Below are 8,662 nucleotides of genomic sequence, written 5' to 3' on the forward strand. Positions count from 1 at the left end.
CACTAATGGAATAGGAGGTATTTTGTTTTTCTTCTTTTCTAGCTATATATTTTTCACTTCTTAATTTCCTCTCCACTGTTGCTAATTAATGAAAGAATTAATTTTAAAAAAAATTTCTAAGGGCCTTAGTAGTATCTTTCTTAATTTCATGTTTATGCTTCTTGGAAATGTTTAATGTCATTATCTTATTTGGATATCTTTGCCCCTAAAATGTATTGAGGGCATGCATGTCCTGTCCTGTAAACCTACCAGAAAGAGAGGAAAGATATAATAAAAAGGAGGACCCATGATTGTTGATGATCCTTTTCTTTGAATGACAACTTATTTTTATAAGATCTTCATGAGAACTCATGTGGTGACAATAATGGCACTTGTGAATGATGAAAAAAATAATAAAAGAAAAAGTTATACAGTGAAGTTGAACTAACCCCATTCTTGTATTAATTTATTTTAATTTTTTTTTTAATTTTTTTTTTCTCTATCTTCATAGTGGGTACTCACACCTCTACAAACACAACACAGATGAACAGGTCTCTTTAACCCATTTTCAGAAAGAAAAAAAAGAAAAGAAAACAGGCCCATCATGGTCACTTGCCTCTTTAACATGAGTGCTCACTTTGCAATTTGCATCCAGCCATGCCATTGAGGTCTCAGTCCCACTCACACCTCAATCACAGGTTCCCACAAGCAAATTATAACCAGAAAAAGAAAAAAAAAAAAACCCACCATAATTGATGGGCAAAATTAGATTTTGATGTGAACAATATTAGTATATCTTTACATCATAAGCAATTAAGTAGAATTTTAATCTTTATTTTGAGATTGGATAAGGATCATTATAGTTAATTAGTGAGAAACTTTTGATGGCTTGATGAAAGGCCAATCAGTCAACAAAGGATTAAAAAAAGTCAAGGGGCATTATGGTCATCTATTGATGCTTTTGCCCCTCAAAACTGTCAGCTCATGGCGCACGCGAGTTTTCCTCAAAGTAGGACTGTGACAGAACCCCTCCCCCTCTTTTACCACCCACAGAACCCCTCCCCCTCTCTCTCTCTCTCTCTAACATTTGATGGTGGGGTGGGAGTGGGAGGATGGTTTTGCAAATGATGAGAAGTTTGAATCTTTTCATGAAGCATTCAAGGAGTTCACAGCTTTTTGTTAGGCCCATAGATTCTCTCTATGTTCTGATAAATTAATAAAGCTTTGTTACTTAGAAGGCAGATCTCGGCACATTAGTACGGTTTTTCTATTACAATCTAGTGGTTGTGGATTCGAATTGGGAAATAACCTTTTCGCAAAGCAAGAGTAAAGCTGCATATATTATGAGTTTATGACCCTTCTTAGACCCTGTAGTAGTGGGTGTTGTGGCTGGGTGTGTTTTGTATTATGTAGATCCATATAATTGGAATTGGTCTGTATTTCTAATTGAGATAGGATTTGTTCAATTACATGTATAGGGGTAGAATTGTAATTATGTGGAGATTAAGGTTTTGGATTTCTCTATATATTGTCTCTGTATGAAAAATCATGATAACAAACAAAGGGACTCACTTTGCGAGGTGGAGAGTGGTGTAGAGAGTTCTTCAGGAAATAATGAAATATCTGATTCTCTCAGATGAATGTAAACAATCTTGTCGAATCAGGATAAATTCCTTGCATTGTGTGTGATTGTTTGCTTGGGTTCTTCCTCGGAACTCTGCAATTGTCCGTAACAATGGGAGCCTCATTTGCTCTAGAACATCAAGAATCATGATTGTCTTGGAATTTACCAATTTGCCCAATCTAATATCGATTGTTAAATGAGAGACAGAGAAAGTATCAAATCAAATCCAATCAATTATATGGAGTTGACCCACTTTCATAGGGGGGCTGAAATGACCATTCCACCCCTTGACCAAACACACTACCCGGGTGGGGTCCACCTCCCTTTTATTAGAGGCACTCGAGAACCATACCGGGCAGGGAACCGCAGGTGATAAAAATTCAGGATACTACTCTTAATCATAAGCAAGGAGAGAGTACAAGCAAAGGGCTTAAATCTGTTAAACGTGGCCATTCATGCACTTCAAGGCCTTGGTACAAATTGAACAGCCAATGTGTATTTTTCAAGTTTCAACAAGTGCAGATTGAACCGTTCTACCTTCCAAGCTACAAATTAAGCTCATAAAAATCTGTCTCGAAATTAGCTAATAAGCATTAAATGTACGTTGAAAGCAATTTTTTTCAATTAAGTAGACCCAGACAGTAGCAGTACCAAGATGGGTTGGTTCTTCACTCTCCTCTTCTGTAGAGTGTAGACCCAGATGGGATAGTGATTGATGAGAAAGTCATGGAACTGGAAACACACTCTTCTTATCTTTTGGGCTTTTGCTACTTGAATAGGTGGCACTGGAACAGCCATGGAAAAGCTGAAGTTTCACCACATATGTGATCCTCTACGATTCAAATGGAATTATTCTGATTTTGGGAGTCCTCCTTCACTATATTTTCCCGTGTAAGGGTTGTAGAAAGAAAGAAAAAAAAAATTAACAAAGATCATGTTCTTTATTATTTTCAAATCTTTGATCTTAATCTTTTTTTCACCTAAGTGTGTCATTTGGTTCGGTTCTAGGCTATTGATTCAGTTTCTTAACGGTTTCGGTCCTAAGGAGGTCAGAACAGAACTAGATCAATAAGCTTATTGATTCCAAACCTGGGATCCAAGATCATTAACTAATGTGTGGGCCGATTCTGGTTCCTAATAAATTCCAACTAGTTTAAAATATAAAAAAAATAAAAAAAATTCTCTAACACATGCTACATATATTCATTAATAATATGATAAGACATTAATTTTAATCACATGAGATATGCAACTTACCATTAATTTTTTTCCCTCCAATGACGGAACTAGTCTATACTATCTCTTGATTTATATTCAATTAATAAGTAGGAACATCACCACCCTTATAAATTAGGATTATTTTAAGACACATCCTTAAGTTAAAATTCTCAAATGACTTTTAAATTAACAACCGAATCTTTGGTAAAATAGTATATGAGACAAGATCGAAGTACCAGTTAAAATCGAAAAAACTAAAAAAATAAAATGAAACAAAGGGCTTGACCTTTGCTATCATGACCTTAAGTCTTAAGAATTATATAATATATAGGGTTAGGATGTAGATTTGTTCGAGTTCCACCAGTTGCGATTGCAATGGTTCTTAATTGGTATATTGATTCTAGAATCGTTGGGAGACTAATAAATTAATCGATAAATTCAGAATTCGACCAATAACTTATCCATTTATCGATCCAGACTAACCCAAAAAACTATCAGGTGGGTCGATTCCAGTTTTTTCCCATTCGAATTTCGGATCTGGTGCCCAATTAACACCCTTATTTTAAACTTTGATTGCAAGGAGGGCTTGGGGGTTAGGTGAGTGTTGATTGTTGAATCCCAAATGTTCTTGCATGTTCGTTCGTCCACCAAAGACCAGACTACTGGATCTTGTGGTAGGTAGAGCGAGGGAGCGTGCTTGAAGACCCAGAAGGCCCAGAAGTTCCCTTGGCTTGGATCATGCCCAAACTATCACCCAAGCCCGTGGCTGTGGCAGGCCGTGGGCCACGGACTGCAACTGTACAGTGCAGTGCAGTTCGAGAAAGAAGACTAGTTCGTACGCACTACTATTCTGGCTTTGATTCATTAATGAGAGAGTATTATTATATATGTGGCACCTGCTACGATCTACACAAATATGTGATGATTTCAAGGGTTGCGTGTTGTGCTACACCCTTTGGAAATCGCATTCAATTGTGAGTGCTACACCCTTTGGAAATCGCATTCAATTGTGAAAGCTGAAAACATCTAATGAGAACATTTCTTTTTCATTCAATACCAATATACCATAAAGAGGAGATATGCCATTACCATGGTTGTAGTGCACGGTATCGGAACGGGTATCGGTAATACACAAAACTGATATGATACCGATATGGTATCGGCCTGTATTGATTGTATGGGACAAAATTATCCCTGAATTTTTTTTAAAAAATAACTTTTCTGACCATTTTACCTCTTGTCCATACCGTACTATCAAACTATACAAAATACATTTAGTATGATATCGATATGAGATATCTGTACCGAGTTGGTATTCGGTACAGTATAGGTATGGACAAAATGCTGAAAATATACCATATCATACCGAATACCTGTACCAAATATTGAATTGATTCGATACGGTATTGATATAGGGTATATGTGTAGTATACCGTACCAAAACCATACCGATATCCCAAAAGTCCAAAACCATATACCCCATACAGGACGATTCTGAGATTGGCCTTTTGGGCTCCCATCGTTTGTCACAGATTCAATGGTCAGGCCCATCATATGCCCACCATATGATGGGCCTTCTCTGAAAAGGTCTTGGATTTTACTGAGGACACCAGAGCTCATAATACAGAAGTGTTAGTTTCGGATTCAAAAGATGATGATACCCGGTAGATATTTTTCATTATAAACCCAATCACACTACATACCAAACTGCTATCCACTAACCCAACTATTACAGAGGATCCACCCCCTCTCCACTGTGCCAGACGGTGTCCAGCACACATCGTGCGGCTGAGGAGCTCTGATCCACATCGCTGCATGCATCTAGGTGCAATGGCCTGTGGATCGAGGCCTCCCCATCCGGACGATGTGCGCTAGACATCGTCCCACGCAAGAGAGGAACTCAATCCACAGACAGATAGTGCCTACAACACCCAATACCAAAACCATTACTTCCTGTACGGATCGGGTCTTTAAAACTGATACATAATCTTCTGAAAGACTTTCATATAGTTCAGATTGCAAAGAAAATGGCCAGCAATAAGCTCCTATCATTGGTGGAAATCCGTCTCGATCTCCACCGCATGTGCACTATGCTCAGATGTATGTAGCTACCTTTGTCATCCGAACAACATCTCAGCCACGTGTCGAGCTGTGGGGGTACGCTTGACATCTTTCAGTGCACCCCCACTCTCTAGAGAAGTTACAACTAAAGACTTTACCAAAAAATAAGTTACAAACATCTTGTAAAAGATTTAAGTATGCCAACAGAGATAGAGAAGTCTTCATTTCGAGAAAATCTAACAAACAGATGAGGATTTAAGTATCCGATACCACATATCTGAGAGGTCTAACAATTTTCTCCCTATCTTGAGTTAAAAGTTCAAATGCACACCAACATTGCACAATTTATTTTCCTTCGATTAGTCAAAAGGATAGTTGCAGCTAGTCAGCCATGCTTTTAGTGTATCATTTGAAAAAAAAAACAAAGAGTAGTGATCCTTGTAAGAATGGAAGGTGAGGTTTTCAAAAATCACAAGATGAATTTGAGTCATCTATTTATATGTTTTTTTTAACCTACATCGTCTACTCCTACTCAAAGAGTTGGAAGAGTGCACAATAATGTCTGGAGTACTAGTATACAAGCATACAAATACACGGGATGTGAGTCAAAACAAAATGGGTATTTGATTAAATTAAACTCTAAAATTTAACATGTGGCTTATCCAAATCGTGCCCTCTTTATCTAACGGTCAGAATGGACATATCATCTACCCACATGGCAGAATAGATATCTTCGCTAACACTTGAAAAAATAACAGAGCCTTCTAACAATAATAATTTACCTATAATTTTGGCAACTATGTAAATAAGCCGTCCATGAAGATGGATTTTAATTCTCTGCAATTCCCTAAAAGTGTGCAGTGTTGCTGTTTGGGGTGGAGATGCCGACACCTGATAGTTTGGACATCGAAATATCACACTTCACACTTTCAGGGAATTGGAAAGGATTATTTTCGTCATGAAGATGGGTTTTCTCTTTGAGTTAAACATATAGAAACCCAAAAAATACATAGATCTATCTCATAAATCAGAACCATCAATTTTATACAAAAAATAATCCAAGTCAAGTTTTTCACTTCAAATTGCTAATCTTGATGAATACAAAACCCCATCAGACCTTAGTTGAATCTCTTTCAAAATGTGTGCGTTCGTTTGGGTCCGTGGGTGGGCGCGTGAGTGTGTGTGTATTTGTTACGTGCGTGCGTGCGTGTGTGTGTCGCGTGCCTGCGTGGGTGCGTGCGTGTGTGTGTTCCTCTTTGACTTTAAGCAATGATTCGGTAAATCCGAGAACAAATAACTCTAATCCCTGAAAAAATGGTCTTGAAAGGTGGTCACCAATTTAATAATAAATCAATTGGAGAATAAGTAAACGAAAGACTGTTGTAAGTAACACAAATAAAATTGAGAATATAAAACTTATTTCAATAGCTTTAGCACTTGAAATGGAGCAACCACATACTACAGGAGAGTTTTATGCCCAAACCAAATATCACGAACACTTGCTAACTACAACTACAACACTTCCCATGATTAAGAATGATGGGGGAGGGTATCGAGTCATGACACTAGTCATTCGCTTTGAGATCGTAGTCATCCCAATGGTGTAATTCAGGTTCTTTGCACATCAACCTCTAAGATGAAATAGTCATTTAGGCCTTTAAGTAGTTGTTGCACTCATTTCTTGGGTCACATTGGGACACACTCGAGTTCTGTTCAATCAACAAGAGAAATAAAACTCAAAAAACTTTTCAAAATAAACCAGGAGGCAAAACAAGGAAACAGAGTATATAAACGATAAAGCATAATAAGAATTGAACCCTGAAATTGATATTGGACTTGATTCAGAATTAACCATGTGGTTGATTCTCTAAAGTTGAAACTAATCCCCAATATTACAAAACACAATTGTTTTGGGACTTGTACTTTTTTTGATTGGCTTTATCAAAGCCAGCAACATACAGGGTGGGACTTCTATCTCTAGTATTGTGACTGGCATTCTATCTTTCCTTTAATTACCGTTTTCTTTTTATCATAAAAGAAAAGAGAGACATGGATCACATTGAAGTAAATGAGAGGAATTCAGTTTTCAACCCTAGCGGTCTTGCAACCCATATTCTCTTATAAATTCATAAGAAATTGAAAAAAATAAAAATAAAAAATGCCAAATAGATTCATGGACTGAGTTTTCCTTAAGCCATAGTGAAGGGGGAATCCCTTGATCACGGCTTTAGGATGGGTAGGAGAGGATATCACACAATAGTGGGGAGTATGTTCAACCATTCGTAAGTAGAGGGATGTTTTAAGACCCTAGGATGGTGACTGAACCCTTTCAGCGCGGTGAAGGAAAACTTTCTCTAAGTAGATTCACTATAGTTATTTAAAAAAATTTGTCATGTAGGACTGCTCTACCTATCGAATAATCAGATTGGCCATCCTTATCTAGGGGTGTCAATTTTGGACCGGAACCGGTAATCGGATCGGAACCATCTCGCTAGGAACCGGAACCCATCCACCCAATAGCTTATTGGTCCGGATCTGGTCTTAGTGATAGATTATTGGTCCGGATCTGGTCTAGTCCCAAAAATCGTTAAGGAACCGCTAGAACCGAAAGAAATGACCAGGACTGGATTATCATCTAATAAAATTTAACAAATGATGTCATAGAGAAAAATAACTTTAAAAGAAGCTGTGTTTTTGGTATTATCTCCACTCATACCAATGTATAGATTATTATTTTAATAAAAATCTTTATTCACGAACCACCAAATTGGTGATGACAGATTGTGAATTATTATAATAGTTTGCTATTTCTAATCTCTCTTTCTCTCTTTCTCAACATAAACAAATTAAGTCTAAATATGAGGAATTATGTGAAAGTTGTAGACATCAAAATTAGTTCAAGTCTAACATATCTGTTCGCATGAGATGATAATATATATATTGACAGATTGGAACGTCTACCTTTTTTCTAGAGCAACTCCTATTGTCCTGTTTTGGGCTCTACATTATAATAATGTTTGGACCCGCTTAGGAACCGGAATCGGACCACCCATTACTTAATGGTCTTAGATCTCAGATTTGGAACCGGTGAGCTTATTGGTCCGGATCTGATCTTGACATCTTAGAACCAAAACAGCTAGAGAACTGGACCAATTGACACCCCTATCCTAATCCTTCACTCATTAGAGTGCCATGCCACTCACCAAGAGTGGAAAAGCATTTCTCTATAATTTTACTCACGTGGGCATGATTTTGTCTTAATTTAACACTAATGGTTGATGGAATGGACTAAACCCAAGAGAGGGTTCAAAGGCGAAAATTAATGTACATAATATTACCATGTTGACAGTATAGGATGCTTTTCCACACCCTTTCGCATTCTGATCATATAGATTAGTACTCTCTTTCGAGTTCGGTTCTTCTACACGTACATGCAGGTGCACCCTCTTATGTTCTATTTTTGCCACTTACAAAAAAAGAAGAGGTATTTATGGATGGGAAGCAGGTTTCTGTATGGGAGTGCTGGCGTAGCCAGCACTCCCATGAGTCTATCTCTCTCTTCTTTAAAACAAGGTGGCAGAGATGTCTTTTCACATGGATAGAAGAGAGATAGACTCATGGGAGTGCTGGCGTAGGCCACACTCTCAGACAGAGATCTTTTTCCCTTGTGGAAATAAAATAAACATATGATTGACTCTGAGATGTATGTGCATATGATACATTCTCCTCTTTTTCTCTTTCTCTTTCTCTTTCTCTTTCTCTTTCTCTTTCTCTTTCTCT

The sequence above is a fragment of the Telopea speciosissima genome, chromosome 2 (assembly GCF_018873765.1).
Source record: "Telopea speciosissima isolate NSW1024214 ecotype Mountain lineage chromosome 2, Tspe_v1, whole genome shotgun sequence".
In the NCBI taxonomy this organism is placed as follows: Eukaryota; Viridiplantae; Streptophyta; class Magnoliopsida; order Proteales; family Proteaceae; genus Telopea; species Telopea speciosissima.